We start from the raw sequence: 9521 nt of genomic DNA, 5'->3' as shown, positions 1-9521 counted from the left end.
AGGTGAAAGTCACATTTGATTTGACAGCTTAGGAAAGGGAATCACATAAGAGAAAAAAATCACATAAAATTTTGTGGAACTACTTTTCTAAATTAAAAATAAAAGTAAACAGACAAAATATTCTAAAATATAATGTTCTCACATACTGAAATTAAGATTTTGAGTGTCATGAAGCTAACTATGAATCTCATATACACATGTTGATTTCAAATGTCTTTTTGAGGCAGTTTGTGCAACTCCCTTTCTCTCTCCATGGCTGCCATGGCTCCCATGAAAAAGCTTGAGGGCAAGGGGGGCAAAAAAAGAAGCAGGTTTTGAAGTTCACTCTTGACTGCACCCACCCTGTAGAAGGTGGAATCATGGATGCTGCCAATTTTGAGTAATTCCTTCAGGAGAGAATCAAAGTGAATGGAAAAGCTGGGAATCTTGGTGGAGAGGTGTAACCATTGAAAGAAGCAAAAGTAAGATCACTAACTTCTGAAGTGCCTTTTTCCAAAAGGTATTTGAAATATCTCACCAAAAATATTTGAAGAAGGATATCTAAATGACTGGTTGCGTGTATGTAGTTGCTAACAGCAAAGAGAGTTATGAACTTTATTACTTCCAGATAAACCAGGATGAAAAAGAGGAGGAAGATGAGGGTTAAAACTCATTTATCTGACACATTTTGTATGAGTTCTTGAATAAAACCTAGGAATCAAAAAAAGAGAAGAAAATGTCTTTTTGATTAGTCCCTTCCCCTTCTTTCCACCATTATCCCTTTCCCCCCTCCCCTTTGCTCACTGTCAGTCTGTTACATGTTTCCATGCCTATGTTTCTATTTTGTTTGTTAGTTTATTTTACTTATTAGAAACCTCTTGTAGGTGAGATTTTTATATGGTATTTGTCTTTCACTGACTGGATTATTTCACTCAACATAATCTCTATTTCCAATCATGCTGTCATGAAAGGTAGGGGTTCCTTCTTTCTTTATGCCCCATAGTATTCCATTGTGTAAGTTGTATCACAGCTTTTTTTTATCCACTCATTTACTTATGGGCACTTAGGCTGTTTCCAGCACTCGGCTTTTGTAAATAGTGCTGCTATGAACACAGGGGTGCGTAAGTTCTTTTGAATTGGTGATTCTGGATTCTTAGGGTATATTCCAAGCAGTGGAATTGCTGGATCAAAAGGCAGTTCCATTTTGAGTGGTTTTTTTTTTTTTAGGAAATTCCATACTGTTTTCTTTCCTTTTTCTTTTATTAAACTTGCTTTCTTAATTATATATATTAATTTTTTTAATTGTTGTTCAAGTACAGTTATCTCAGGTTTTCCCCCATTACTCCCTGCCCACCTCAGTTGCTGCACCAGTCTGCATTCCCACCCACAGTGCTTTAGGGTTCCCTTTTCTCCACATCCTTGCCAACATTTGTTGTCTATTGATTTATTTTGATGTGGGAACTAATTGTGGGAGTGGAGTGTGAGATGGTCAGAGGAGGGCAAATGGGGAAAATTGGGACAACTGCAATAGAATAACAATAAAAAAGAAACTAAGAAAAATTTTATGCAAGTTAGAACTGTACATTAAATATCTGACTCAATATGGTTTTAATCAGTCTGCAAAAGAGATTTGTTCCTAAAAACTTACATATGAGTTGAATTTATGCAAACTTAAAGTCATGAGGAAGACAATAAAGCAACCCTATAGTGAGTCAAAAATGAAAATTTAAAAAGTGTGTTTTTGTTATTTTTTCAAATGATGCAAGTAAATTGATCTTTGTAGTACTGTAGCAGAAGAAGACTCACACTTCTACTTCTTTCTTTTATTGGTTCAGATTAGCAGGTCAAGAATTCAAACTTATGTTCATGATGACTCCAGTTACTTCTTATAAAAGTATACTGGTTGAATTCATAAATCCTTTATTGTTTTGAGAAGGTGCCATTGGAGCTATGTACACATATGTTATGGCAATAGAAGACTGAAACCAACACAATCAGTAAAGACTTTCATCTGCTCTATGTTGCTGTTCTTCTCTCTTCACTTTTCTGATAAATTAAGTTTAAAATTACCTTCCTTGTTTTTAATTTCTAAGATGACTCAAGTTGAACTTGTTAAACTTCAATTTTTAAGAGACACTTTCTGTAACCACTAAGTCTTGACTCTACTTTCAGCCAAGCTTTCACTGTATCTGTTCCTGGAAATTGCAGTGGTCAGTTAAGAGTAAGAGAACTTATCTTCCCTAGCATTTCTTTAGAATGTTTCCACAAGGGCTACAAGTCATTTGCACAGTGGTCTGGTTTTGTTTTGTTTTTGTTTTTGTTTATGTTTTAAGTGGGATAGAGAATACAGGAAGTAATCCTTTCCTGGTAAGCTTGCAGTGTAATTGCTTCTGGAAATAGTAAGAATGATGAATTCTTACAAATGATTAAGTTCTGAGTGACTGTGTCAAAGAAATAGGGTAGCTGAATTGTACTTTCTCCTGTTTCTCATCTAGTCTATCTCCCATGGTTGTAACTACTGTTGGAAAAAATATGACACAACTGAGCAGATACAAACCATTTTCTTAAAGATTTTTTAATTGTTATTCTATTACAGTTGTCCCATTTTTGCCTTTGCCCTCCTCTGCCCATCCCACCCCCACTCCCTCAGTCAATTCCCACACTGTTGTCCATGTCCATGGGTCATATATACATGGTTTTTAACTAGTCCCTTTTAAAGAATTGCCTCAGTCCTTACCCTCAATTTTGTCAGTCTGCCCACACTATCTCAGTTACTGCTATGCCATTTATTCATATTTCATAGGAAAATAATCACTTCACTGAAACTTTTCACAAAATTCTTTATTGATTCTACATAACAAATCCAAAAAACTCTTTTTAGTCCTCATCTTACTTGATGCAATTGACATCATTTGACAAGTGGATTAGTCTCTGTTTTAGTTTCTATTAATATTTTTGTTAGAGGACTATGAGGCCTCTCCCTCCAGCACATATATTATAAGCATTCTTTCTCTGATTATTTGGAAAACTTTTTTCCTGTCTCCAACCATTCCATGTTGAAATTTCTTAGATGTTCATCATTACCCATGTTCTTGTTGTAATTGATCTCTTTGATTTCTGTCTTCAATTGCTATCTTCATACTCTTAAACCTTTATCTCTGATCCAGATTTCTTCTCTATGATTACTAATTGCTTATATCTTATACATTGCCCAACCCTGCATGTCTCAAAGAGACTTCAAACCTCACATGCCCAATATTAAAACTCACTGGCTTTCATTACAAATCTGCCTGTCTTCCTGTGTTCCTTGTCATAGTCAATGCCAACCTTAACAGTAGTTCAATACGTAAACTTGAATTCTTTCACACCCGTCATTACCAAACATCAAAGTCTATCTTTTAGACTACCAAAGTATATTTTGTTCATATCCATTTGTTTTCCTCTTTGTCTATCCTTGTATCTCAAACAGATATAACTTAATCAATTATACTTGGATTATGATACATTGTCATTGTTTATTCACTCATTTACTCAATCATTTATTTTTAGCATTAAATAAACACTGATGAATCTACCACTACATTCCATCATCTCTATATATTACATAGGATGTTTTATTCACTCATGTTTATGTCTATCATTCATTCTGGACTTTATGTTTAATGAGATTAGACACTGAATAAATTAATTCCTAACATATTCCAAGAAACTAATAAGAGTACTTGACCTGAGTAGACATTTCAATATTTTTTATTAAAAGTAATAATATAAAATATAGAGCAGATACCACATTGTATTGAGTTTAGTTGGGTGAGAAGAAAAGCAAATTGTGAATATAAGTTGCTTTCTCACAGGATCTCTTAAAAGGAAAAAGCTGGAATTGCCAGTCTATGCTGAAGAACATTGGGAAACTCAAATATTAAATGCTGAGGATGTCAAGTACTAAATGAAATATAAGCTACAAGCAATAAAATTAGAAAGCAGATGTAGAGCAAAGTTTACATTACAGGAGATGTGGAGCAAAAGATTGAGAACAAGAAGAAAAAAATATGGCATTACCACAACTTGTATGCAATAGCTGCTGTGTACAAAGATTATGATTGTGTTTGATTAGCTTAAGAGCAAATGAAAGACTAAGCAAATGATCATTTTCAGGGTGATCATAAATGTATAAGGGAATTTATAATGTTACCTAGTATAGAAAAACAATTTATGCTCAACAAGGGAATAATGGAAATCAGTTGTGAACCATAATGCTGTGATATTAGTAATGTGGTCATAGCAATTGCTGGAGTAAAAATAAAAAGATATCCAGTGTCTGGCTGCTGGTAAAATAGTATAAAGAGAATATCTTGCTTCTGACTCATAAACATCTGTTGGGAGGCAGGATCCCCAGTCTTGTAGCATTCATTGATTTGGAGAGATAATCAAGGTAGTAAGTGAAGCATAAGAAGATTATATGGAACAAATTCCTGGAACTAGTAATGACAAACGTTGTCTGTCATAAGGCATGAAGAAAGCAGAAGTAAAATTACTAGAATTGGGCAAAAAAAATCAAAGTATGAGGAAATAAAAACCAAGTATTAGTTAAAAACTGCTTCCATTGAACTATTCATATGCAATCAATGCTGTACCATATTATGAAAACATCCATATTTTATATGTTCATTGTAAATGATGAGTTTGCAAATGTGTAGCTTAAATTTAAACTAAAAATGCTGGAATATTAAGTTAAAGTAATCTGAGAATAGGGATAATGTTGACTTAATTAAGACCAAGAGCATGTAAGACTCAAAAGACTCTGGGGATTAAAATAGAATCAGATGTGAGGGATGAAAAACTTTCCAGAAAGGCTGAAAAATAATAGTTGAAGAATCTGAAGCCAAGGGAGTCCTGGCACTCTCTCACAAAGGATAATTAGGCCTTGATGGCCATTCCCCATGAACTGCAACAAAAGTGGGACAATTAATGTGGCTGTTTATTCAATGATTCCAAGAGCCTTAAAATGGGAAAAGTTGAATTTGAGTTTGTTCAGCATTACAAAGAGACTATAATTTAGGCAAATTAGGAATAAAACATGTATTCTCTATGGTAAGATAGTGGAAGACTGAGTGAGGAAAAGACATGCACTTGTTCTATGATTTATAAAATAATACTATGACCCTGCAATCTATATGCAGAGACTTTTTTTAAACACAGCACTATCTTTGTTATGGTAGCTTTATAAAGTACTTTTAAATTGGTTAGTGTTCACATTTCAACTTGTTCATTGTTTTCAAATTGTTTTGCTTTCTATACCCTTTGTATTGCCAAATAAATTTTAAAATCAATCTGCCAATGTTTATAAAAAATGTCAACAGAGATATTAATTTTTATTTTATTGAATTTGTGAATCAGTTTGGAGAGCATTGACATCTTAACAATAATGTCTACTACTCCAAGAATACAGTATATTGCTTCAATTTTAAGCCTTATTTATTTTTTCTCAGCAATATTGTAAAGTTTAAAATATTTAGAACTTTCACATATTTTGTTCAGATTTATCCCTAAATATTCTGTATGATTTTGATGCTATTACAAATGGAATTTATATTTTCAATTTAAATTTTGAATTTTTTCACTTAATTTTTGTATGTCAATCTTGTTTCCTGCAAACTTGATAAACTCAGTTATTAGTTTTAATAGTTTTTTTATATATATCCTACACAGACAGTCATGTCATTGCAGATAAAGCCTGTTTTATGTATTTATTTTCAATATGGATGTCTTTTATTTATTTTTCTTCCCTGATTGCATTGAGTAGAAATGGTGAAAGTGGACATTTTTGTCTTGCTCTTGATCTTAGAAAGGAAGTATTCAGTCTTTTAACATTATGATATTAGTTGTAGGTTTTTAAAATTCCCTTTATAGACGTAGGATGCTGAGAGTTTTCTAAAACTGATTAAATAATTTACTTTTAGAGAGAGGGGCAGGGAGGGAGAAAGAGAGGGGAGAAGCATCAATCAATTGGCTCTAGCATGTCCCTAACTGGGGACCAGGCCTGCAACCCAGGCATGTGCCCTTTCCGTTGAACCAGTGACCTTTTGGCCCATGGAACCATGCACAATCCAGTGAACTACACCAGGCAGCGCTAATACTGAGAGCTTTTTATTGGGAACTGACATTACATTTTGTGAAAGGCTTTTTTTATAACAAGCTGATTGAATTGTTTTTTCTGTCAAAGGGTTTTAATATAATGTTCAGCTAACCTTTTATTCCTGGGATAAATCCTTCTTGGTCAAAATATATTATCCTTGTTACATATTATTTCATTTCATTTGCTAACATTTATCCAGATTGTTTTTCACATACATTTGTGAGAGGTATTCATATGTAATTTTCTTTCCTTGTAATGCCTTTTTCTGGTTTTAATATCTAGATAAGCTAGCCTCACAAGACATGTTAAAAAGTAGTCACTACTCTTTATTTCTTGGTAAGGTTTGTTTGGAGTTAATATATTTTAAAAGTATTTTATTAGAATTTACCAAGGGGCTTGGAATTTTTATTGATGGAAGATTTTAGGTAAGTTCAATGTCTTCAGGTTATTTTTTTCCAGTGGGCTTTTGTAGTTATTGTATTATTGTTTTTTAAGGAATTTTCCATTTCATATAAACTGTCAATTTATTGGCAAAGAGTTTTCATAATATTTCCTTGTTATCCTTTTAATTCTATAAACTTTACAGTGATGCCCATTCTTACTATTGGCAATTTATGTCTTTCTTTTATGTGACTAGTCTGGCTTTAGTTTTATGCATTTGATTTGAATTTTCAAAAAACCAGGTTTTGATTGCATTTATTTTCCCTATTTTTGTGTTCTTTATGTCATTGATTTCTGTTTGGATCTTTATTATTTCCTATGTTCTATTTACTTTGAGTTGAATTTTTCTCCTTTTTCTAGTTGCCTAAGGCAAAAAATCATGTCAGTTATTTGAGAACTTTCTTCTTTTTTAATATAGGTGTTTGGTGCTATAAATTTCCGAATGTACTATTTTAGTGACAATGCACATATTTTGATGTTGTATTTGAATTTTCATTCACTCATAAATATATTCTAATTTCCTTTCTGAGTCTTCTTTGGTCATTGGATTTTTTTAAATTGAGCTATTTAGTTTCAAAATATTTGAGGTATTCCAGAGATATTTGTTGCATATTTTTAATTTCATTGAATTGTGACTAAAAAAGATATCTTGTATGATTTGAATTATTTTAAATTTGTTGAGAATTGTTATGTGTCCAAAAGTATTATTTATCTTAGGAAATGCTTTGTATTCCCCTGAAAATAATGTATGTTCTATTGTTATTGAATAAATGTTCTATAAATGTTGATCTGGTTAAACTGATTAATAGTGTTATTTAGTTTTACTATATTCTTACTGATTTTCTTTGTATTTTATCAATTCTTGAGAGAGAAAGATTTAAATCTACTGTAATTATAGATTTTTTTATTTCTATTTTCAGTTGAATAAGTGTTTGCTTCATGGATTTTAAAGCTCTGATGTTAATTTTACAAATATTTAGGATTGGTATGTACCCTTGATAAATAGACCAATCTGACATTATAAAATGATTTTCTTTTTAAAATTTTAATTGTTGTTCATAAAATGATTTCCTTTATCCCTAGAAATCTTTCTTGCTCTAAAGTCCACTTTTGACTTTTGGTCATGATGGAGATGTACATGACTCCATGCACAACCACAGCAAAAACTACAACTAGACTACAAAATAAATATCAACCAGAATTATCAAAAAATCAAGCTGTACAGAAGTCTGACAACCAAGGATTTAAAGATCCTTGGATTCCAGAATCCAAGGATTCTGGATCCTTCATCCAGAGGGGTAGGTGGGGCAGCGAGGTCTGGTGAGGCACAAAGAGGTGGAGAGGCGCAGAGAGGCGCAGAGAGGTGTGGTGGAGTGACACGGAGAGGTGCAGAGGCATGGCATGGGGCATTTTTATCCATGTGTGGTGGATACAAATCAGGAGGGATACCTCTGGAGTGAGGGATCCCAGCACATGCCAAACCACCCAGCATGGTGTTATAGCTCCAGGAAGATAAGTCCCCATAACTTCTAGCTATAAAAACCAGTGGAAGTTAGGGCGGTGGAACAAACTGCAGGATTCTCAGGAGACTCCTTTTAAAGAGTCCACAACAAACTTAGGATTTACACAGACTCACTCCCTCTGGGATTCAAGACCAAGGAAACAACTGGAAGGGCACCAGTGGCATATGAGAAGAAATTGAAGTGACTAGCATAAAGGCCAGTCCTGGGAGACATCCTCCTGGGCAAAACTCCAGAGGCCATACTGCAGCATTGTCCCCTCTCCAAGCTCTCCTCCACACAGAGCCACAGAGCAGTGACATGGGTAGCCCTGCCCTGGTGATTGCCTAAGGCTCTGCCTGATATAATTTGCAGGTGCACTTTTCTATAATAGGCCATGCTATTAAGACAGGGAATGAAAGCAGCTCTACCTAATACATAGAAACAAACATGAACAATGGTGGGGTGATTGCCTGTGGGAATGGGTGGTGCTGGGTGGAAGAGGCAAAGGGGGAAAAATCAGGAAAACTGTAACAGCATAATCAATAAAATATAATTTGAAAAAGAAGAAAAGGAAAAACAATGCTGACTATATACAATCTAAACAAAACTATTCATTAAACACATTTAATTAGGGAGATCATATTAAAATAGGTATAATGATAAGACATTATTTAATAATATATTGCTTGTTTTACTTAAGTCTTTTGATATAATTTAACTACATACAACTGGCTATTTTTGTTTCTAATATATTAGTCTAAAACAGTGATTTTCAACCCGTATGCCATACTGCAAGAATTTTTTTTTAAGATTTTTATTTATGTATTTTTAGAGAGGGAAGGGAGGGAGATGGAGAGAGAGAGAGAGAGAGAGAGAGAGAGAGAGAGAGAGAGAGACACATCAATGTGCAGTTGCTGGGGGCCATGGCCTGCAACCCAGACATGTACTCTGGCTGGGAATGGAACCTGCGACACTTTGGTTCACAGCCCGCGCTCAATCCACTAAGCTACCCCAGCCAGGGCTTTGCAAGAATTTTTAAATTTAAAGCATGCAATACCTGACTATTTAGTCAGGAATACTGACTTTTTTCCAGTTGCTTTGCATGTTGTCAGCTCTTCCTCCTGTGTGAGACTGAAACAACTATAATAAATTTCAAGTATATGCCTAACACCTCCTTGGTGCTAAAATTATATGGAGTCCACATTGAGACCTGGGACTCATGGGTGTTCACAGCTTTTCTCCCATGGTTCTGGTGGTGTAGCAATACTCTTGGAAAGAGGCAGCCTGGCTCTCTTTTCTTCCTTGAACTTTGTTTCACTTCTCCTCTCTGAAGTGCCACCCCCAAGCCTCTAGAATAAGGGCACTGACATTTTTTTCCTAGATTATCAAGTAAAACAATGGTAACAACCAACACAATAATAGCAGTCTAGTGAGAATGAATCAAAATCATACCTATTATTTGT

The 9521-nt window shown here is 34.1% G+C and overlaps 1 pseudogene; it reads left to right on the top strand.

The window, feature by feature from the left end:
- The first annotated feature begins 261 nt into the window (after positions 1 to 261).
- On the top strand, positions 262 to 646 carry LOC123819356 (annotated as a pseudogene).
- Positions 647 to 9521: the final 8875 nt, after the last annotated feature.

This window comes from Phyllostomus hastatus, unplaced genomic scaffold, assembly GCF_019186645.2.
Source record: "Phyllostomus hastatus isolate PE091 unplaced genomic scaffold, TTU_PhHast_1.1 phas_contig_308, whole genome shotgun sequence".
NCBI lineage: Eukaryota > Metazoa > Chordata > Mammalia > Chiroptera > Phyllostomidae > Phyllostomus > Phyllostomus hastatus.
Note: the sequence above shows the minus strand (reverse complement) of the source record. Positions and strands in the feature narration are given on the sequence as shown.